Source organism: Chiloscyllium plagiosum, unplaced genomic scaffold (assembly GCF_037043375.1).
Source record: "Chiloscyllium plagiosum isolate Xiang-an unplaced genomic scaffold, Cpla_swu_hap1 HiC_scaffold_24, whole genome shotgun sequence".
Classification (NCBI taxonomy): domain Eukaryota; kingdom Metazoa; phylum Chordata; class Chondrichthyes; order Orectolobiformes; family Hemiscylliidae; genus Chiloscyllium; species Chiloscyllium plagiosum.
The window spans coordinates 44,862,427-44,886,985 of NW_028270162.1; the positions used below are offsets into that span (position 1 = coordinate 44,862,427).

Sequence of the window (24,559 nt, forward strand, 5' to 3'; positions counted from 1 at the left end):
CCAGGGCTATGAAGAGGCCCTTTGGAACATATTGGCAGTCTGCTCAGTGTATTTTATCAAGGCTTCGCCAACACTTGAAGAATTGTTCTAGAAATTCACCAGAGAAGAGTATGGGCTGTGCCTCTCCACCTAACAGGGGAAGTATTCGGTCACAGTCATCTTGCTGGAGGACTCCACTGGTCTGCAGGAGAAGGGGCAAGATTCCTTCCTCTCCATGTAACCAGGAACATCTCTCCATCTCGACCTCCAGTCTGAATCCACTAAGTCGTCTCCCTATGGCAGCACGGTGACTCAGTGGTTAGCCACACATGAACCAATCTCCCGTTTCAAATTGCCTCTCGTGACTTTTTAAAGTTTTTCTCCTCTCACCTTAAAACTCTGTCCCCTCGTCTTGAAATCTCCCACTTAGGGAAAAGACTCCTGCCAGTCACCTTATCTGTACCCCTCATTAGTTAATTCCCTTCCGTAAGGTTACCCCTCAACCAGCTACACTCCGGGGAAAGAAGTCCCAGCTTATCCAGCCTCTCTGTATAATTCAAACCCTTGCTGACGTTCTTTTCTTTGCAAAAGACTCGACAGGAGTTGTTGCTGTCGCTCATGCCATTGGATTAGTGTCAGTTTCAAAGGTGCCTTTTATAAAGTGGTAAATGTGAGAGGTATTTTGTGTGACCTCACCAAGCAATTGCCGATCTAAAAAGCTGATACCACCTAAAGAATGTTGAGCTTTCAGACAGTTCAGACTTTGTTACAACTGCCTACACCTAGAGGTGTGACTAAGACTTATTCCTGTAGGACTGTTCTGGTGAATTGGAAATGTGTCTGAGTGCAAGCCACACCTACTCTAGATGTATGTATTAACGTCTCTGAGCAGGCTCACATTAAAAACATTAAGACTTCAGGGGTCTTGCAGTGCAATGGTAGTGTCCCTATCTCTGAGTGAGAAGGCCTGGATTCATGTTCCACTGTCTCAAAGGTGTTATCATATCTAAACAGGTTGGTTCAAAAGATTGAGGAGAAAGTGAGGTCTGCAGATGCTGGAGATCAGAGATGGAAATGTGTTGCTGGAAAAGCGCAGCAGGTCAGGCAGCATCTAGGGAACAGGAGAATCGACGTTTCGGGCATTAGCCCTTCTTCAGGAATGAGGAAAGTTGGTCCAGCAGGCTAAGATAAAAGGTAGGGAGGAGGGACTTGGGGGAGGGGCATCGGAAATGTGATAGGTGGAAAGAGGTCAAGGTGAGGGTGATAGGTCAGACTGGGGTGGGGGCGGAGAGGTCGGGAAGAAGATTGCAGGTTAGGAAGGCGGTGCTGAATTTGATGGATTTGACTGAGACAGGCTGGGGGGAGGGGAAATGAGGAAACTGGTGAAATCCGAGTTCATCCCTTGTGGTTGGAGGGTTCCTAGCCGGAAGATGAGGCGTTCTTCCTCCAATCGTCGTTTTGCTGTGGTCTGACGATGGAGGAGTCCAAAGACCTGCATACCCTTGGTGGAGTGGGAGGGGGAATTGAAATGTTGAGCTACAGGGTGGTTAGGTTGGTTGGTCCGGGTGTCCCAGAGGTGTTCTCTGAAACGCTCCGCAAGTAGGCGGCCTGTCTCCCCAATATAGAGGAGGCCCCAATATAGAGATGTGGCCTCCTCTATAACTTTTCCATCAGAATTGCTAACAAAAATTCTGAGCACAAGGAGCTGCACCAGGGCTCTCTGACATAATGTCACCCAGCTTTATCCATCTGCTGGACCTAAACTTCTACTTACGTTTCCCAACTTGTCCCCCCATCCTCTCCTGAAGTCACTGTCTCTGGCCAGGGTGTGATGGCACATGGGCAAGCTCCAGCAACTTGCCTGTGGGCTCATTCAAACCCCGAGTAGTGGCAATCACATCATTGGGGCATCAAAGCCCCAGGCCAAACCTGCCTTTCAGAGGCACCGTGAAGGTGCTCTTTTGGGTTGGGATCACTATGTAGACACCAAAAGCAGGAGTTCAATTCATGTTCCCTCTCTGTTGTAGTTGTTGTTATTGAGACTGTCCATATCTACTCAGGTCATTTCCACACTGAGCAATAGATTTCAGGCTGGCTGTCCCCTCAGCTTCCTCAATGTAATCTTCAGCTCAGTAACAATTTGAATTGCTACACGGGAACATTGTGACACAAGGGGGTGAGATGGGGGTCACAAGGTGGGCAGTAGCAAATGGTCAGTCCCTTTTTGCTGCCTTGCCCAGGGAAACTCTCCCCCATGGACTTCAACGGAGATGCTATGTGGCTTCCAAGTGAAACTGCCAAAACTGAGGTTTCAATTAGATAGATGCACCGAGGGCTTGGGAATGAGGTTCCTCAGTTCATAAGATATAGGAGCTGAATTAGGGTATTCAGCCCATCGAGTCTGCTCCGCTGTTCGATCATGGCTGATATGCTCCTCAACGCCATTTTCCTGCCTTCTCTCCCTAACCCTTCAGTCCATTAATAACTAAAAATCTATCTAACTCCTCCTTAAATGTATTCACTATCTCACCATCTACCGCACTCTGGGGTAGTGAATTCCCACAGATCCACAACCCTCCGGGGGAAGTAGTTTCTCTTCAGCTCTGTTTTAAATTTGCTGCCCCTTACCCTAAGACTATGACCTCTCGTCCTAGAATGCCTCACAAAAAGAAACACCCCCTCCACATCTATTTTATTCGCACATCTTATCATCTTGAATACTTCAATTTGATCTCCCCCCTCCTCCGTCTAAATTCCTGAGAGTACAGGCCTAAACTGTTCAATCTCGCTTTGTACGACAAACCCCTCATCTCTGGGATCAACCTAGTGAACCTCCTCTGAACTGGCTCCAATGCCACTACATCTTTAGGGGACTGGGTCTGGGTGGGTTGCTCTTCAGAGGGTCAGTGTTGGGCCGAAGGGCCTGATTCCACACTGTATGGAATCTAATCTAATCTTTCCTCAAATAAGGGGACCAAAACTGCTCACAATACTCCAGATGTGGTCTTATTAATACCTTATATAGTTGCAACAATACTTCCTTACCTTTATATTCTATTCCTTTAGCTATGAAAGCCAACATTCCATTTGCTTGAGGTACAAGCCAGCTGTGATCTACTCATTCACAGGCTGTGGGTAACTGGTTAGGCCAGCAGGTATTACCCATCCCCATTTGGCCAGTGGACACTTAAGACTCAGGAAGTTTCCTTCCCTCAAGGACATTAATGAATGATTGGAATTTTCTGAAATCAAGAACTAAATTAATTCCTCCCTTTCCTATGTGGTCAGGGCAATTGTATAGCAGGCTACACGACAGTCTATCATTCTTTTTGCCATAATGCCCAAGATTAATTTCAGCCGAATATAGTCCCAATATTTATCAATGGACTACCAGCCTATAGTTCCAGAGTCCTGGCTGAGTGCTGTGTTTTTCTTTTACAATTGCTTAGGAATGTCAGTTGCGAAATGGAAGTAAGTATGTATTCCTACTTGGATGAAGCAAGATGGAATTTTACACACAAATTATTGATCAGAACCAACACTGATATCTACTATCCAAAGAGGTCCTTATCAGGGAACATGCAGCCCTGGCTATGTTCACATACAATAAGTGCTGCTACACAGATCACCACTCTGTTGTGTTGAGGGAGCTGCTGACATTGGTTGGAACGTGTTCCGCAGTGATTCTGGCTGTATGTGGCTATTAGGCTAATTTGTCAAATGCATTTCATTGTAAAAGAAAGCAGCCAATCCCAATTTACAATTAATGTTAACACTCTCTTCTCTGAGTCGAACGGTTGTGAGTTCCAAGTCCTCCCTCCAGAGAGTTTAACACAAAGTATTGGCTATTAACTGTGACAGACTGCAGTGTAAAATGAAAATCTGCCAATTTGTCCTGCATAGATTGAACTTTGTGGAGCTCACATGGTGGTCAGACCACACAGGAAGAGCGGGGCCTCAACATCTCCAATGGATTTACCAAGTAAACTCCGAGACGGTGTTGCTCAAGACCCCATTGCTCACAGTAGCTGTATCAGTTTAGCGTGGTTACACACATCCAAGAATGTAGTGCTGGAAAAGCACAGCAGGTCAGGCAGCAATGGAGAAGCAGGAGAATAGGCATTTTGGGCTTAAGCCCTTCATCAGGAATTCTCCTGCTCCTTGGATGCTGCCTGACCTGCTGTACTTTTCCAGCACTACAGTCTTGACTCTGAGCTCCAGCACTGTAGTCTTCATTTTCTCCTTACGCACATCCAAGCCTAGTTTCTGCATAAAAAAGCAACATTTTCCTAGCTACCATCAGGTCACTGGACCTGAAACATTAACTCTACTTTCTCTCCACAGATGCTGCTGAGCTTTTCCAGCAACTTCTGTTTTTCTTTCTGATTTCCAGCATCCACAGTTCTTTCACTTTTTATATAAAACCCACTACAGGTTATAAGAGTGAAACATTAACTCCAATTCCCTTCGTGCTGATTGGGATGTTCAGTGTTGGCTCACTTTCTGTATGTAGTGGACCTTCCATCTGTGGGGAACTGAGATTCTGGATGTAGGTTTTCTCACTGCGCTGGAAGGTTCATTTCCAGACGTTTCGTCACCCTACTAGGTAACATATTCAGTGGGCCTCTGGGCAAAGCACTGCTGATAATTCCTGCTTTCTATTTATATGTTTGGGTTGGTGATGTCATCTCCTGTGGTGATGTCATTTCCTGTTCTTTTTCTCAGTGGGCGGTAGATGGGGTCTAACTCGATGTGTTTGTTCTCAAAACTTGCTAGGAACTCAGATACTAAAGCAGCAGAGCTAGGACATAGAAACTTAGAAACTAGGAGCAGTAGGCCATTCAGCTCTTTGAGTCTGCTCCATCATTCAACTTGATCAGCGCTGATCCTCTGTCTCAATGATACATTCCTGCTTTCTCTCCATTCCCTGGGATACCATTAAAATCTAAAAATTTATCCACCTCCTTCTTGAATATTATCGGTGCCGTGGCCTTCACAGAGGTTGTGAATTCCACCCTCTGAGTGAAGAAATATTGCCTCATCTCAGACCTAAAATGGCCTATTCCCTAACTCTGAGACTGTGACCAACGCTCCCTCTCAGGAGAATGGCCGCGTCACCACTCAGAGGTTCCTCTGGGGTTCCGTGCGAGCCTGTTTCAGGATGGGACCTCGGAAGAAGTATTGACTGTGACACCCCGGGTTCTAGATTCCCAAACCTGGGAAACATTGACCCTGAATCCTGCCTGGCCTGTACCTAGGGATGGCCGCACCAGTTAGTTTCTTCTACGAACAGATCTGTGCTACCTATTGCTCCTTATGGGCCCTGCAATCCTCCCAAGCTTATTAACCATCTAGCCCATTGTTAAGAAGCCTCTAGGCCTAAGTACCTGGGCTAATGCTGATTAAATCACATCATTTTCAGATGTGCTGATTCCCTGAAACCCGAATTCCATAGAGTCCAAGACTCACAGATTGATAACGGCCTAGAGAGAGGTTTTTTCTCTCAGCTCGCTCCTGCTCAAACTGATCCAAGTGTTGAGTTGGATTGAATAAGGTTTGAATCCTGTTCATTCCAAACCAAATTGAATGGAGATCGAACCCTGCACCCATACCCGCTGCCCGAGGGCTGGAGAATGCGAGGAGGCACAGTGGCAATGATGCACTTTCACAACCTAACTGGGTGTCCACCGTGACACTGCACACACACACACACACCAGCACATTGAAGGAGCCTGAAATGAAACAAGCAGCCTGACTGAGAAGGGTGGGAGTGAGGTCAGAGGAGAAGAGGAGGGAGGGGTGATGGCAGGGGGATGCTGGGTGGTAGGTGGTGGGGAAGGGTGCACACCCACCTTTTGGACTTTGCCTGATTCTATCAGGTTGGAATGACGCCAGTCTCAGTGTGAATACTGAGTGCTGACTCCCTGATAGAGGGACCCAGAGGAAAATATTTCTGAGAGATCATCATTCAAACCCTGCTACAATCAACCTGTCCAATACAGTTCAGCCATTTCCAATAGTTTTGTCGAATATAGCCTCTGTCCCACTGTCCAAGAGCACTTATTTTCACCTTTGTCTCAGTGACTGATTCCATTCGGTCTCAGCTGTTGCTGAAGCCCTCATCCATGCCTTGTTACTTCTAAACTGATTCTTCCAAAGCACTCCAGGCTACTTACCCATGCTCAACCCTCCATCAACTCAAACTTCTCTGTAACTCCTCTGTCCTTGTCCTGATTTGCATCTAACCCTGTTGAAACCCATTACTTCTTTGTGCACTGATTCCTTCACTGTCTCCTGCTAAAGTACAGCTCAAATTTAAATATTTTCACCCTGGTTTTCTGAGTCTGTCATGGCTTCACCCCTCTCTACCTCTGTAATCTCCTCCAGTCTGATAATCCTCCAGCCACCTCCAATTCTGGCCTCTTGTGCATTGCCAATTTGAATCCACTGTAGATAGTTGTACATACAGCTGTCCAATCTACCCTAAACTCTGGAACATCATCCCTTACAGCCTTCTGAAATAGCTCCACAGAGGCTGTTATCCCGTCACCAAGTCACTCTTTATTTACATGTGGAGAGTCCATGACATTGACCCAGCTCCCTCAGAGCCAGCTGTCAGAGTGAACAGGATGTCTGACACTTCTGTTCTTATCTGTTAGCCAGGGCTCTCAAATTGGGGCTGTGAATCTTGTCCAATCAGGGAACCCATATTCTGTGAGGTCCACCTGGTTGCCTCATTACAATCACTATATCCCTCCCCTTCTGAGTATAAGCTCATGGGTTGGTTTCTCCACTAAACTTTATCCCCCGAAGTAAACTGTCTCATTTGTTTAGTCTTGTGTCCGACATTGGCATTCCTGATGCTGTTTCATCCTCCCTCCCCCTAGTCATGGTCCGAGAAGATCAGCTTTAACCTGGTGCTGAGTCTTTTCCTCTTTAATAACTCTGCTGGAGCTATCCGTGTAGTTGCAAGAGGGGTGGTCCTATCATCAAATGGTAACTGGGACAGTTTGGTATCCAGTGAAGCTGTAGGCTGTTTCTTTAAGCCTGCCTTCAATGTTTGGACTGCTCTTTCAGCCAGACCATTGGATAATGGATGGTATGGAGCTGTCCTTATGTGTCGAATGCCATTTGACTTTAGGAAATACTCAAATTCCCTGATGGTAAACGATGGCCTGTTGTCTGTTACCAACACTTCCGGGACTCTGTGAATTGCAAAAGATGTTCACAGTTTTTCTATCACTGTCCCCATGTTGATAAATGAACCTTATGCAAGTCCAGCAGCTTTGAGTGGGTGTCTCCAATGATGAAGAACATTGGGCCCATGAAGGGACCTGCATAGTCGATGTGTAACCGAGTCCAGGGTATGTCATGGCCATTCCCCTGAATGTAGGGAAGCTGCTGGCAGTAACTTTTGTCCTTCTTGGGCCACCAGTGCATGTCTGCATCCAATCCTGGTCATCAGACGTAACATGTTCATTTTGGGAAGCCCTTGGATGACCCTGGTGGATTTCAGCCAGTGCCCGGTGGTGACCTTTGCTCAGGACAATAACTGTTGCTCCCCAATAATAACATGCCATTCTCTACTGTGATCTCTGGGTACGAAAAAGTTTCATTTCTGGTTGTGATGGCCCTTTAGCTTCCCCCATCACCGCCAGCTGTTCCAGTTTTGCCAGGATCGGATCTTTCTGCCTTCAAAGTCTCATATTGTCAACTGTGACTGTCTTAAGATTTAAGATCATTACGTACTCTTCCTTTGGTGGTACCATCGCTGGTGTGTCTGCCAGCGGGAGGCAGCTCAATGCATCCGCATTCATTATTTGGTTCCTGGATGGTATTCCAACTTGTAATTATAGTATTAGAGGCCACTGGTGAATGTAGCCTGAAGCTATGTCCTCTTTGAGTAGACCCAGCACGGGTTTGTGATCCTTTATTATTACAAACTTACATCCATAAAGGTATTGGTGGAACGTCCTGACTCCAAGTATGACAGTCAACCTGTCCTTCTCTATCTACACTCTGCATTAGCCAAAGACCTGGATGCCTACGCTATTGGGCACTCCTCTCCTCTGGGCCACCTATGAGCTAATACTACCCCAGTGCCATTCGGGAGGCATCGCAAATCAATACCAGATCTCACTTGGGATCATAGTGTGCCAACCCCTTAGACGATGGTAGCTGTTTCTTCCTTTGCCTGAAAGATATGACTTGGCTACAAGTCCACTTCCACGGCTAACCCTTTTATAAGAGTCAATGCAAAGGTGCCTGGATAGAGGCCAGGTAAGGTATGAATTTTCTGTAATAATTTACCAGCCCAAGGAAAGACCTAAGCTCACCGCTGTGAGGCAGCGGTCCTAACCACTGTGACACTGTGCCGCCTAAATGGCTGCTAAGCAATGTAACTGTCCCAAAGCAGATGTAGGTGGCTTTTCCAGGGCGTGCACTCTCCTGGATAACAGCCTATGTGTTCTCTCACTGACCTTCGGTCCAGTGGGACTGTTTTGCTGTCCCGAGTCCACATACCAGCAGCAACTACAATGGCTTGCGAGCCCAGATCCTGAAGAACATTTTAACCATTTGGCTGGTGCTTGGCTTGGTTTTGGGTTTTGCTTTGGACCTACCTCAGGTCCCTCTGTTCAGGATATGTCCTGAATGAGGCTATGCAATTGCATTCTCTCAAATGGTGTTCCCCAAGCTCAGTCAGACTGGGGAGGGTGCTCATTTCCGACACAATATCCTGCAACTCATATGCTCCACTTGCTGCATTCTCCAATGATTAAGCCAATTGCTTTGCCTGTTTGAAATCCACTTGAGCTTCAACTAATAGGTGCTTTTGCATGGTTACATCATAAATCCCACATACAAAACCGTCTGTCATTAAGGGTTAGACCAAAGTCACATAGAGTCATAGAATTATACACCACAGAAACAGACCCTTCAGTTCAACCTGTCAATGCCTACCAGATATTCTAAACTAATCTAGTCCCATTTGCCACTATTTGGCCCATCCAGATGCCTTTGAAATCTTTCCCCTCTCACCTTAAATCTATACCCTCAAGTTTTGAACTCCCCTACCCTGGGAAAAAGATCTTTGCTATTTACTCTATCCATGTCCCTCATGATTTTATAAACCTTCATAAGGTCACCCCCAGCCTCTGATGCTCCAGGGAAAATCACCCCAACTTATTTTAGCCTCTCCCTATAACTCAAATCCTCCAATCTCGATAAAATCTTTAAGTCTTTTTTGAATTCTTTCAAGTTTAATAACACCTTTCCTATAGTAGGGAGACCAGAATTATACACAGTTTGCTAAAAGTGGCCACACCAACATCATGTATAGTCACAACTTGACCTCCTGACTCCTATAGCCAAAGTAAAGACCAATGATGGCATGCGTGCCAAATGCCTTCTTCACCACCCAGTCTACCTGCGACTCCACTTACAAGAAACTATGCATCTGCACCCCTATATCCCTTTGTTCAGCAACACTCCCCAGGGTCCTACCATTAAGTGTATAGGTCCTGCCCTGATTTGCCTTTCCAAAATGCAGCACTTCACAACTTATCCAAATTAAACTCCGCCTGCCACGCCTCAACCCATTGCCCATCTGATCAAGCTCCTGTTGTACACTTCACTGTGTCATCTACATACCTCCTACATTCACACCCAAATCATTTATATCAATTACAAAAAGCAATGGACCTGCAGAGCATTACTGGTCACAGGCCTCTAGTCTGAAAAACATCCGTTCACTACCACCCTCTGTCTCATATCTTCAACCCAATGTTTATCTAGTTTGCTAACTCCCTCTTAATTCTGTGATCTAACCTAGCGATCCAGTATATGATGTGGAACACCTTGCTGAGTCCATATAGACAACATCTACTGCTCTACCTTCATCAGTCTTCTTTGTCACTTCTTCAAAAAACTCAATTAAGTTAATGAGACTTGATTTTCCACACACAATGTTTGTTGGCTCTCCTTATGCCTCTGCTAGTCATCTTAGCCTAGTCAAGGTTAAGATACGAATCCTGATATGGATTCCCCTGGTTCTCAAATTGCTAATAAAACTGATAGCGTCTCAGAATTAGAGGAGACTTGGGATCATAATATTTCTTAACTAAATTTATCAACTTCTGAAAAACTTTAGTATCTGGTGCCTCAGGGAAAGTTAGGCTCCTAATGAGTGAAACAATTGTGGGTCCTCAAGCAGTCAGAAGAATTATTTGTTGTTTTCATTTGCCCCAATGACATTTGCCCATAGAAAATAACCCATCTTTCCACATACTGGGCCCAGTTTTCGATGGCAGGATCAAAGAAGTCAAGCTTCCAAAATAAAGTCACGACACCAGAAATGCTTACCCCAACTCAAAGACGACTGTTGCGAGTGAATTACTTCAGGAGTGTGCTTTATTCTCATTGCCACTGAAATAATCCCACAGAGGCTGGTATCCCATCACCAAGTCACCCTTTATTTACACATGAACAGTTTTTGACTTCAGTACTGCCTCAGTCAGTGCCAGTTATCACAGTGCAGTATCTCTGACACTTCCCTTTTTATGTCAACCAGGGCTCCCTGATTGGACCAGGTTAACAGCCCCAATCAGAAAACTCATATTCTATGAAGTCCACCTAGCTGACCTTGTTATGATCAAAACACCCTCCACCTCTCTATCTCTCTTCCCTCCTTTAAGCCACCCCCAAAAACCTATCTCCTTTACCCAGCTTTTGTTATTTTCAATAAACATCTCCGAACGTGGCCCTTGTTAATTTTGTCTGACATTGCCCCTGTGAGGCATGCTGGGTCCTCTTACTATGTCAGAGGCATTTCATAAATATAGATTATTGAATGTTTCTGACCAACATGCTATAACTTTCTCCAATCTTTAAAACCTCCAAGAAATCTGTATTCCTCCATCTCTTAGCCGTTCTCCCCTTACTCTGTCCCGCTGGATTCCTTCAGCAGTCCCTGACCTCCTCTGTAAACCTTTCTGTCTCCCCATCTCTCCCTCACCCTTGGGGACAGCGACGGTTTTGACCAAGTTAATGGTCACCTGTCCTTTGATCTGCCATATTTTTTAGCTCTGCCTGATTATGATCCTGCGAAAAACCTTTTTTTTGTTTTATTATGTTAAAACCTAAAAAATGAATGCAAGTTGTTGTTAGCACAGCAATCTGAGAACACTGTCTGTCTGGAAATGGATGTTTGAGGTGGGGTCACTGAGCTGAGAGAACATTCATGTATAAAAGACGGCGTGCCTTAATGAGGTGGATAATTATATACCGACTTGAATGAACATGGTTGAAGTTTTGGAGAGAGGGCAGCAGTGAGTGAGATCTGCACACACAAAGCAAAGATCGAGTATTGAGCATGGGGCAAGTGCAGAGTACAGGATAGTGCAGGCTCAGTGCCAAGTGGGTTAAATACATGGATTGGAATCTGGGTATACTGCAATGCAATATAAATAGCTAGCTCTCAGTTAGGAAGGAGCCAGCTTGATACATGGGAGTGGAGGGCCATCGGGTGTGAAACTACAGACCAACGAGTTTCTCGTGATCAAACCTGATCTTAAATATTGCTGAATGACCTAAGAATCATGTCAGAGTGTTGGGGTTTAACATTTCGACAGTGACACTGAACCATAACTAAAAATGGAATGTGTACGTGGCACATTAAACATGGCTCTTGTAACATACGCACAAACGCAGTGCCTAAACGCTTACAGTAATCCACACCCCTGAGGTTTACCCCTCCCAGCTTCATTAAACTGTTAACAATTCAATTCACAACGGACAGCTAATGCATGGGAACCAATACACAGGTGGGCTTCCCATTGTTATAGTGTCAGGGTCAAATGCCAAGAATGGTGCAGAGGGTTATAAAAACAGATTGTGTATCTGTAGAGAGGTGCTTCCATCAAAACCAGCACCTACCACTTGCGGGAACACGGGGACTGATCGCAAAATCCCACCCGGCCTCCCTAAGTGGCTTCTTAAAGAGCCATGTTGGTAGCAAACACGTGGGAGCCCAGAAGTCCTCCAATCGTGGCTATGTAAACACGCCCTAGAGGCAAGGTGGTGCTGGAGAAACAGCACGCTGGGTGACAGGACTGGAAACCATGGTTACGGGGCAATGAGGGTTGGCTATATCATAAAAAAGAGGGTTCATTTGGGGCGGCTGTTCACAGACTCAGCCACAATGTGAAGATGCTCACTTTAAAACCACACACTCGGGAAGCATTGATATTCCCAGTCCCACTGCAAAGAAATTTTTAAAAATTGTAGTTTAAATTTGCATTTCCTAATGGCTGACATTGCAAGAGCACTACCTGCTGAGCAAAGAGGAAAGTCCAAGTCAAATTAATCCAGTGGATTTCCCATTTTCATTGTGAGTTTGATGAGAATTCTCTAATATTATTGTGCAGAAACAAGCTATTCAACCCATCAATTTAGTGGCTTAAACAACTTGGAATAGCTTCTCATTCACTCTGCATTAAATGCTCCTTTAATCCAAGCAACACTTCTCATTTCTTTTTTACCTTTTATGGGCAAAAGAAGCGAAGGCATCACGAGGGAATGGTTTCTCGTGCAAGTGAGTGGTGTGGATGTGGAATGGACTGCCTGACAATGTGGAGGAGAGGTGTTCAAAATTGAATTAGATTAGTATCCAAAGGGGATGATTGTGCAGGAGGGTTCCGGGGCGAAGACTGGGAAATGGCATGGGGTAGACTGCTCACTTAGGATGGGCTGAATGGCCTCTATATCTTCTGGAACCATTCCTTGATTCTATTTATAGAATCTGCTGCAAAAACAGTGTCTGTGGCAGAAGATCACAGTCTCAATCCAGTTTCTGTGTGAAGGAGTGTCTCTGACATCCTTTTAATTCTTTATTTGCACCTATGCTTCTTATTTCTGCCTTACAATGTCCCAGAAAGAACCAAATCACGAATTTATAGGAATGACAATATCCAACAGGTTGACCTTTGTTTTCTGAACTGTAGTGCAGAGTACTTTGAGCATAAGTTGCTTACATCTTCAAATGTTAGCCCTGGTAACATCCTAATGAACCTGGAAGACTGTGTTCACACATTCTTCTTGAACTGTGTTGAGCAAAGCTGCACACAATGTTCCAACTTCAGCCTCAGTGAGATCTTGTATCAATTGAACTTTATATCCCTGTTTTTAGTCCTCTCAATACAAAATCAGGTGTGGATGAAGGATAAACATTCCCCACAACATTAGATCAGAATCCATTGGGCTGTCTGTCATGAGCCACAATCCAATCCAAATGTCTCCCCTCATTCTTTTATGGGGCATGGGGTGTTGTTGTAGAGGCCACCATTTTGTTGTCCACTCCAAACTGAACTAGGTGGCTTGCTGCATCATTTCGGAGTGCATTTAAGAATCAATCACACTGCTGTGGGTGTGGAGTCACATGCATTCCAGACTGGGTAAGGACAGCAGATTTCCTCTGCTCAGGAACTTTGCTGAGATGAGCTTTGTTTTTTTTTAGATTAGATTAGATTACAGTGTGGAAACAGGCCCTTTGGCCCAACAAGTCCACACCGACCCGCCGAAGCGAAACCCACCCATACCCCTACATTTACCCCTTACCTAACACTATGGGCAATTCAGTATGGCCAATTCACCTGACCCTGCACATCTTTTGGACTGTGGGAGGAAACCGGAGCACCCGGAGGAAACCCACGCAGACACGGGGAGAACGTGCAAACTCCACACAGTCAGTCGCCTGTGAATTCCAGATTTGTTGTTCCAGATTTGTGAATCGAATCCAAATTCCACCAGCCAGTGGGGTCAGAGTGGAACACATGCCCTCGTACATCTATCTGGGTCTCGAGATTATTACTCCAGTAACTTTCTCCTACTACTGCCTCTCGTAACCACCCCCACCTCTTCACTCCCCCAAAGCCTGTCCACCATCTACATGGCATACGTCAGGAGTGTGATGGAATACTCCCCACTTGCCCGGATGGGTGCAGCTCCAACAACACTCATGTAGCTTGACACCATCTAAGACAAAGCAGCCCCCGCTTGATTGGTACCACATCCACAAGCATCTGCTCCCTCCACCACCAACAGTGGCAGCAGTGTAGATGCACAAGGTGCACTGCAGAAACTCACCAAGACTCCTCCAGCAGCACCTTCCGAACTTGCCACCTCTACCAACTAGCAGAACAAGGGCAGCAGGCACATGGAAAACCACCACCAACAAGCTCCCCTCAAGGCCACTCGTTATCCTGACTTGGAAATGTATCACCATTCCTTCACTCTCATTGGGTCAAAACCCTGCAACTTCCTCCCTAACAATACTATGGGTCTTAAGAACTGGAACAGGTCAAGAAGACAGCTCATTGCCAGTTTTGCTGCATCAGTCAGTGATGGGCATTAAATACCGACCTAATGAACGATGCGCAAATCCCAAGCAAAAATAAAGGGCCTTTTAATTGGTGGTTTTTGTTTGGGATCTTCTGTACAAATTGACTGCCATATTTCCTTCCAGTCGATCAGTAACTGTGATTCAGAATAGTTCCTTGGAGCTGTAGTACTTTGGGATGTCAGAGGTGCCAAATAATTAAAGTTCTTTGTTTCTAATTAAAGGCCCTGGGTGTTGGTCAGCAATATACTTGACGTTGTCAGAAATCATACAACACCAGGTTATAGTCCAACAAATTTATTTGAAATCACAAGCTTTCTGAGCACCACTCCTTCATCAGGTGAAATGTAGGACTCTGAGAACTTTGTGATTTGAAATAAACCTGTTGGACTATAATTGGTGTCTTGTGACTTCTGACCCAGTCCAACATCAGCACCTCCACATCATACTTGACATTGCACCGCCACCTTGTGGTGGTAATTGTAGGATGCTGACTGTAGTGAATCACAGTTCAGTGCTTAGTTGTGTCACTCAGCAACATTTAACAATCGATTGGAGTTTGATCAGCTGTAAAACCTGACCTGTGTTTTTAAATACTCATATTATCCTATTCTATTCATATTCATAAGTGAATTCGAAATAATTGGTACACACTGTTGTGGTTCTGTTCGCCGAGCTGGGAATTTGTGTTGCAGACGTTTCGTCCCCTGTCTAGGTGACATCCTCAGTGCTTGGGAGCCTCCTGTGAAGCGCTTCTGTGATGTTTCCTCCGGCATTTGTAGTGGTTTGAATCTGCCGTTTCCGGTTATCAGTTCCAGCTGTCTGTTGCAGTGGCCGGTATATTGGGTCCAGGTCGATGGGCTTATTGATTGAATCTGTGGATGAGTGCCATGCCTCTAGGAATTCCCTGGCTATTCTCTGTTTGGCTTGTCCTATAATAGTAGTGTTGTCCCAGTTGAACTCACGTTGCTTGTCATCTGAGTGTGTGGCTACTAAGGATATCCTGGACCCAATATACCGGCTACTACAGCGGACAGCTGGAACTGACAACCGGAAGCGGCAGATATAAATCACTATAAATGCCCGAGGAAACATCACAGAAGCGCTTCACAGGAGGCTCCCAAGCACTGGGGATGTCACCTAGACAGGGGATGAAACGTCTGCAACACAAATTCCCAGCTCGGTGAACAGAACCACAACAACGAGCACCCAAGCTACAAATTGGTCCACACATTAGTGGAATAAAATAATAACTTGAGTCAAAAAATCAAAAAGAACACCAGACTTATCAAGATCTAAAGGGTAATTTATTTATAATAGCATTTTCACTGAGCTTGAGTTTCTGGATTAGTGGTGCTGGAAGAGCACAGCAATTCAGGCAGCATCCAAGGAGCTTCGAAATCGACGTTTCGGGCAAAAGCCCTTCATCAGGAATAAAGGCAGTGAGCCTAAAGCGTGGAGAGATAAGCTAGAGGAGGGTGGGGGTGGGGAGAAAGTAGCATAGAGTACAATGGGTGAGTGGGGGAGGGGATGAAGGTGATAGGTCAGGGAGGAGAGGGTGGAGTGGATAGGTGGAAAAGGAGATAGGCAGGTAGGACAAGTCCGGACAAGTCATGGGGACAGTGCTGAGCTGGAAGTTTAGAACTAGGGTGAGGTGGGGGAAGGGGAAATGAGGAAGTTGTTGAAGTCCACATTGATGCCCTGAGGTTGAAGTGTTCCGAGGCGGAAGATGAGGCGTTCTTCCTCCAGGCGTCTGGTGGTGAGGGAGCAGCAGTGAAGGAGGCCCAGGACCTCCATGTCCTCAGCAGAGTGGGAGGGGGAGTTGAAATGTTGAGCCACGGGGCGGTGTGGTTGATTGGTGCGGGTGTCTCGGAGATGTTCCCTAAAGCGCTCTGCTAGGAGGCGCCCAGTCTCCCCAATGTAGAGGAGACCGCATCGGGAGCAACAGATAAAATAAATGATATTAGTGGATGTGCAAGTAAACTTTGATGGATGTGGAAGGCTCCTTGAGGGCCTTGGATAGAGGTGAGGGAGGAGGTGTGGGCACAGGTTTTACAGTTGCTGCGGTGGCAGGGGAAAGTGCCAGGATGGGAGGGTGGGTTGTAGGGGGGCGTGGACCTGACCAGGTAGTCACGGAGGGAACGGTCTTTGTGGAAGGCGGAAAGGGGTGGGGAGGGAAATATATCCCTGGTGGTGGGGTCTGTTTGGAGGTGGCGGAAATGTCGGCGGATGATTTGGTTTATGCAAAGGTTGGTTGGGTGGAAGGTGAGGACCAGGGGTGTTCTGTCCTTGTTACAGTTGAAGGGGTGGGGTCTGAGGGCGGAGGTGCGGGATGTGGACGAGATGCGTTGGAGGGCATCTTTAACCATGTCGAAAGGGAAATTGCGGTCTCTAAAGAAGGAGGCCATCTGCTGTGTTCTGTGGTGGAACTGGTCCTCCTGGGAGCAGATCCGGCGGAGGTGGAGGAATTGGGAATACGGGATGGCATTTTTGCAAGAGGTAGGGTGGGAAGAGGTGTAATCCAGGTAGCTGTGGGAGTCGGTGGGTTTGTAAAAAATGTCAGTGTCAAGTCGGTCGTCATTAATGGAGATGGAGAGGTCCAGGAAGGGGAGGGAGGTGTCAGAGATGGTCCAGGTAAATTTAAGGTCAGGGTGGAATGTGTTGGTGAAGTTGATGAATTGCTCAACCTCCTCGCGGGAGCACGAGGTGGTGCCAATGCAGTCATCAATGTAGCGGAGGAAGAGGTGGGGAGTAGTGCCGGTGTAATTACGGAAGATCAACTGCTCTACGTAGCCAACAAAGAGACAGGCATAGCTGGGGCCCATACGTGTGCCCATGGCTACCCCTTTGGTCTGGAGGAAGTGGGAGGATTCAAAGGAGAAATTGTTAAGGGTGAGGACCAGTTCGGCCAAACGAATGAGAGTGTCGGTGGAAGGGTACTGTTGGGGACATCTGGAGAGGAAAACACAGAGGGCTTAGAGGCCCTGGTCATGGCGGATGGAGGTGTAGAGGGATTGGATGTCCATGGTGAAGATGAGGCGTTGGGGGCTGGGGAAACGGAAGTCTTGGAGGAGATGGAGGGCGTGGGTGGTGTCTCGAACGTATGTGGGGAGTTCCTGGACTAGGGGGGATAGGACAGTGTCGAGGTAGGTAGAGATGAGTTCAATGGGGCAGGAGCATGCTGAGACAATGGGTTGGCCAGGGTGGTCAGGCTTGTGGATCTTGGGAAGGAGGTAGAACCGGGCAGAGCGGGGTTCCCGGACTATGAGGTTGGAAGCTGTGGGTGGGAGATCTCCTGAGGTGATGAGGTTCTGTATGGTCTGGGAGATGATGGTTTGGTGATGGGGTGGTGGGGTCATGGTCGAGGAGGCAGTAGGAAGAGGTGTCCTCGAGTTGGCGTTTGGCTTCAGTGGTGTAGAGGTCAGTGCGCCAGACTACCACTGTGCCCCCTGTATCCGCTGGCTTGATGGTGAGGTTGGGATTGGAGTAGAGGGATTGGAGGGCTGTGCGTTGTGAGGGTGAGCGGTTGGAGTGGGGGAGGGAGGTAGACAGGTTGAGGTGGTTAATGTCCCGGCGGCAGTTGGAAATGAAGAGGTCGAGGGCAGGTAATAGGCCAGCGCGGGGTGTCCAGGTGGATGCAGTGTGTTGGAGGTGGGCGAAGGGGTCCTCAGAAGGTGGGCGGGAGTCCTGATTGTGTAAGTAAGCTCGGAAGCGGAGGCGACGGAAGAAGTGTTCGACGTCACGGCGTGTATTAAATTCATTGATGCGTGGACGGAGGGGGATGAAGGTGAGTCCTTTGCTGAGGACTGATCGTTCGTCCTCAGTGAGGGGGAGGTCTGGGGGGATGGTGAAAACTCAGCAGGGCTGGGAGCTGGGATCTGATGTGGGTGTAGAGCTGGGAGTGGGGGCGGAACCTGTAACTGGAGTAGGTGTGATGGTGGGGGGAATGGTGGTGGAGTGATGAACAGGGGTAGTGTTCCCCTCGGGGTTCTGGGTGGGGATAGTGACAGTGGGGTCTGTGGGGGGGCATGTCAGCAGAATGCAGGTGAGTGCCGCTGGTGGGGGCGGAAGTGGTGGTGACCACGGCAGTAGGGGTGGCGGAAGTCACTGAGCATGTGGCATCAGCGATGATGTGAAGGGTGCAAGTGATGTCACGTGTGATGCATGAGGAATTGTGAGGGGAGGAAGTGGTTGTGGGAGTGGCCATGATGGGGGCGGAAGTGACATCATCAATCAGCGTGGGGGTGGCAGCTGCATCAGCCGCATGGCTAATGGCGGAATAGATTCCGAGGCCAGGGGAGTCTTCTGGAATGTTTCTGTCTGTATTCTGAATTGAATATACAAAAGGCAGATTCACTACCACAGCAGTGCAGGACTTCCCATTGTCTACATTGTTACAGTCTCACGAGGATTGGTGGTGGCAGGTTCACTGGTCAGTGAGTAATAATTACTATCATCCTTTATTACTCACATCACAACCAGCTCTTACCAGATTTCAATGTTGCAGTAAATCTCATTAACAGCATTTATCCTCCATTTTCCCCCTTCTCTTTCCTTCTCACTATCTCTATTGACCTTTTCGTCTCAGTTCTATTTTTATCTCTCGTTTTATCTTGTGATGTATCCCTTTCTCTTTCTCCTCCATCTTTCAAAATCATTCTCCCTCCTACTTTCTCTCCTTTTCCTTGTCTTCCTATCTCTCCTCTTACCACCCAAATCCCCCTCCCCTCCTCTCTCTCTTTCTCTGTCTCCCTGAGCTGCAGGGGGCTCAGCTGGATCCAGTTAACATAGACGATGCTAATAAGCTCTCATTGCGATTTTGTTTCCCTGCAGGGTAACTGGATCAGCCTCAGGGGCAAGGAACTGAGAATGCAGCAGCTTTCAAATGGAGCTGACAGTGCTGCCTGTTCAATCAACTGGATCTGGAGGTTTCATCTGTAAAAAAGCACAGATGTATTTATTTTATTGCTTTAATAAATTGTCACTTATATCGAGGTACAACAAAAAGTGGATAACGTTGCCACATTCCTGTGCCATCTCAGACAAATGAATGAATATATCTTAAATGGTAAATGGTAAAATACTGAATAGATTTATATTAGACTGACATTATAAAACTAAAACAACTTCATCTCTCCCTCTCCATAGCCTTCACTCTCTCTGCTCCTCTAGTCACCGCTGTCCGACATGACCCCGGGGTCCTGGCAATCTGCTCCTTTTTACCACCGCCAGTGATATCACTTGCACATCTGCCGTCTCTGAGGTTGTCCTCTCTCTGAGACAGCCAATAGGGTCCTGGCTCCAAGTTGACCAATAGGGTCCTGGATCATCTTCTGATGCTGCCACCCGAGCTAGAGCGGGGATGGAGATACACGGGACCTTGGTCTCCCACAGGAGGACATCAGGAGGAGGCTGCCAGGCAACAAAAATGACTAAAATAAAAGCCTTACCAAACTGGAAAGGCGGTGATGACGTCATGTGGATGTGGCAGAATCTGTTGCATGAGCCATTAATGGCTGAGCTCTGTGCTCAGGAGCCAAACACTGCTGCCCGCTGTTGCTGCCATCTTGGTTAAGGAGATGCGCTGGGAGGGCGGCCATATTTGGGGAGAGGGGTGTATGGCAAATATGGTGGGAGCTGGCCATTCTGAGCAGTGACTTTTCCTCCCAAATGGCAACAAATTTTTAAAAAACAATCATTTATTGGGTGGATGAAGAGAACTGTCAAAGGTGAAGATCACAAAGACAGGGTATTTGTGCAACAAGCAATCTACTCCCATAACTTGGAGATGCCAGTGTTGGACTGGGGTGTACAAAGTTAAAAATCACACAACACCAGGTTATAGTCCAATAGGATTAATTGAAAGCACTAGCTTTCGGAGCGACGCTCCTTCATCAGGTGGTTGTGATTCTTCATCAGGTAGCATTTATACTCCCATAACAGTGAATACAGTCCACAAAACATCACATTCCCCCCTCTACCTTCACCTTGTTTGTTTACTTTGGCAGTAGTTTAGAACCAGCGCTGACCCTTACAGAGATGGGGAGATTGAATTTCTCTCAGAGGGTTGTCTGACTTTGGAAGTCTCAATCTCAGAAGGTGGTAGAGGTAGGGTTCATTAAATATTTTTAAGGCCAGGGTAGAAACATTCTTGCTCAGTGAGAGAATCAAAGGCTATCAGGGGTAGATGGGAATGTGGAATTCCAAACACAAGCACATTGGTCATGATTATATTGAACAGGGGAGCAGGCTCACGGGGCTGAATGGCCTATTCCTGAACCTAATTAGTGTGTTCACATGTTTGTATAAAGGGATTGGCCTCCAATCGTTCATATACTGTCAGTATATTTTGTCACACCAATCATAGCAAAACTCCAAGAACTATCTGTAAGCTTTCCACTTACTCTCCAATCAGACCAGGTGACATCTGGTGACAAACCACAAAAGGGGTTGGGTTTAATGTGTTAGCTGACCATCTGGATCCTGCTGAGCACCTCCCCAACCCCCATCTTATGGAGAAGAGTGACAGGAGACAGGGAGATAGAGAAATGCTCATGAGACTCCCTGCTGTTAACTTGGGACTCCCACAAAGGTCTCTGTCCCAGCAAGAAAATAGCTGTCACCCATCAAGGATAGAGATGAAAGGTTTGGATTTATATAGCACCCTTCCAGACCTCAAGGTCTACCCCTAAGGACTTTATATCCAACATTTGAAGTATAGTCACTGCTTTAATGTACAATTTTCTGCTCAAAACTAATGTCTGCAATGTTTTACGCTGTACTATAATTACTGCAATGTTTAACTTGTAACTTTGTTCTTTCTTTCCACTTTGCTCTTAAGATTCTGTGTCTAGGTACTTGTACCTAAGATGGGACCTTGTGTGGTGACATTGTACAGATCAATATCCTATAGTGTGTGTTTTGTTAATGCAAATTCGCTGTAATGTGATTAATTGGGAACACTGTTACCAAATCACAAAGTTTTAAAGCGTGTGTTGGCTATAACACAATTCCAGTCCCATTAGTTTAAGTGGTGCTGCTATTACGCAATTTTCTTATAACGTGGATTTGCACAAGAACAGAACTACAGCAGAACTGATTACAGAACAACCTTGGTTATCCAAATAATCAATTATCCAACAATCAGTTTTGCGAACAATCAGTTTTCTGAACAAAATACTCCCTTTCCCGTCTTGTTCGGATAACTGAGGTTGTTTTTTTTAGATTTAGATTACATTAGATTAAATTACATTACAGTGTGGAAACAGGCCCTTCGGCCCAACAAGTCCATACCGACCCGCCGAAGCGCAACCCACCCACACCCCTACATTTGCCCCTTACCTAACACTACGGGCAATTTAGCATGGCTAATTCACCCGACCTGCACATCTTTGGACTGTGGGAGGAAACCGGAGCACCCGGAGGAAACCCACGCAGACACGGGGAGAACGTGCAAACTCCACACAGTCAGTCGCCTGAGGCGGGAATTGAACCCGGGTCTCAGGCGCTGTGAGGCAGCAGTGCTAACCACTGTGCCATACACTTTTCACTGTACTTCTGTAGTTAGGTACATGTGACAATAAAATCAAAATCAAAAAAATATGGTGATCAATTTCATAAAAAAGCAAGTTCCCATGACAGCAACATGAACAGAACAGAAAATCTGTTGGCCAGGATATTGGGGAGATGGCCCCAAGTCTTCTTCCAGGTGGTGTTAGCAGTATACCTGCTGCTAACTGAGCCAATCTGAGGCACTTTGACTGAGAGAAACCCACCATCCAAACGGGTTGGAGCCAGGGCCACGCGGGCAGGGGTGAGGGACAGGTCGAGAAGGTCCAAGAGTCAAGGCCTCAACCTTTCTCCTGGCCGCGGTCAACTGTTCCAGCTTCACCACTTGTTTTCCCGGAGCGTCGGAGGCTGAGGGGAACCTTGCAGAGGTTTATAAAATAATGAGGGGCATGGATAGGGTAAATAGACAAGGTCTTTTCCCTGGGGTGGGGCCGAGTCCAGAACTAGAGGGCATAGGTTTAGGCTGAGAGGGGAAAAAAATTGAAAAGGGACCTAAGGGGCCGCAGTTTCACGCAGAGGGTGGTGCATGCATGGAATGAGCTGCCGGAGGAAGTGGTGGAGGCTGGTACAATTGCAACATTTAAGAGGCATCTGGATGGGTATATGAAAGGAAGGGTTTGGAGGGATATGTGCCAAGTGCTGGCGAATGGGATTAGATTAGGTTCGGATACCTGGTCGGCACAGACGTGTTGTACTGAAGGGTCTGTTTCCGTGCTGTACATCTCTATGACTCTATCAGTGTACTCACAATCACCGTTCCCTGTTCATCACATAGGGGTTCCCTTGGGGAGATGAAGATACAGAGATGGGGTAGAAGGTCACAGAAATGTAGAAAGAAAATAAAGCAGCCCCGTCACATTAACACTCTTCAAGTATTCCAAACCCTGCAAACAGTAGTCCAGCAACGTGGGAGTCAGATTTCTGTGGAGGAGCCAGACGAGCATCAAGAAGAGAAACAAAAGATTGGAACACATCTCAAGTTTCACAGATTGATTGTTTTGAGTCATCAAAGCTCCCTGTCTCAGAGTGAAGGAATTGAATCAACATGAAGTGGTTCTCAACTGAGGGACAAGGACAGCCTGAATAACAGATTCATTCCTGATAAGGGCTCCGGCCCGAAACGTCGATCTTCCTGCTCCTTGGATGCTGCCTGACCTGCTGTGCTTTTCCAGCAACACACTCTCAACTCTGATCTCCAGCATCTGCAGTCCTCACTGTCTCCTGAATAACAGCAAACCTGAATCAAGGTTTCCTTTAGGCTTATCTGCTCCCTCTAGTGGACACTGTGACTATCACGGTCTATGTGGACTTCAGAGCTGAACGTTTCAAGGCATCTGTTCACATTTCTCCATCCTCTAATCTGCTCAATCATATTGCACAATGGGTCTGGTAGATTCAGTGCAATACGCACCGGCTCACTTTGATGATATCAGGAGGACTGGGTAAGGCAGTAAAAAAGGATCTGGTGCGAGACAGACCAAAAGCTAAGTTCTCTTTGTTCTAATGTAGAGCCTGTAACCTGTAAATAGTTACAACAAATTTACTCTATAGCACTCTTGTAAGACCAGAAGGTGGCTACTCTTGCACACACTATATCTCATAAGCCACTAATGCACATTTAGAAAATAGAGTTACTAACAAACACAGTATGTTACACCATTGACTCTCTAGAGGTCTATGTGTTTGTGTGTGTGTGTTTCTGTATGTGTGTGTGTCATTGTGTGTATGTGTCTGTGTCCATATATGGAGATAGTGAGGACTGCAGATGCTGGAGATCAGAGTCAAGAGTATAGAAAAAATCTTTCGGATTTTTCTGATGAAGAGCTTATGTCCAAAACATCGATTCTCCTGTTCCTCAGATGGTGCCTGATGTGCTGTGCTTTACTAGCACTACATCCTGTGTCTATGTGTGTGCATCTGAGTAAGTGGGGTTGTATGTGTGTATCCTATGTTGTGCATATGTACATGTACTTCTGTGCACCTGTATGTGTCTGTGTGTATGTGAGTGTGTCTGATTGTGCCTGTGTATCACTAAACAGTGGCTCTGTTTTGCTATAAACAGAATTGTGATTTGGTTCTGTCAAAAGAAATCATCCCTTAAGTCATGGAGACCTCCATTAGTTTAAACTTTCACTGAAGGTCCCACCTATGGAGATCAAAGAAATAATTGCTGAGGCACTTTTCAGCCTGCAGGACTCAACAGTGAATTCAGTCATCACAGCACAAGGCTAGATACAGAGCAAAGCTCTTTCTACACTGTCGCCATCAAACACTCCCAGGACAGGGACTGACACGACTCCACAGCTTGCATGTGTTTTCTCTCAGTTATTTTCAATGATTCGCATGTGCTATTAGCACCTATTTTGAATCTATATCGTTCCTCTACTACCATTAGCATTCTTTTTGTCTTTTGCTCTGATCGCCCTCATTCTTTGTCCCACTCATTCTCCCTCCCCTTTTCTGCGCTGCATGAAAACCATCAGTTTCCAGTCACTCTAAATTCTGAAGAAAAGTCAAATCAGATTCAAACATGAACTTTGTTTCTTTCATCCCAGTATCCAGTAACCACCCATTGCCTCCAGGAATGTGTGAATGATAGGCCAGGATAATATCTCA

At 46.4% G+C, this 24,559-nt stretch overlaps 1 long non-coding RNA gene across 1 annotated transcript in view; it reads left to right on the plus strand.

Annotated features, from left to right (window-relative positions):
- LOC148145406 (uncharacterized) overlaps window positions 1-21,953 on the plus strand; it is a 28,549-nt gene extending 6,596 nt beyond the window's left edge. The window contains exon 3 of the long non-coding RNA XR_015761280.1: window positions 19,208-21,953. This is a non-coding gene — a long non-coding RNA (uncharacterized LOC148145406). The remainder of the gene's footprint in view (window positions 1-19,207) is intronic.
- The last annotated feature ends 2,606 nt before the right edge of the window (window positions 21,954-24,559 follow it).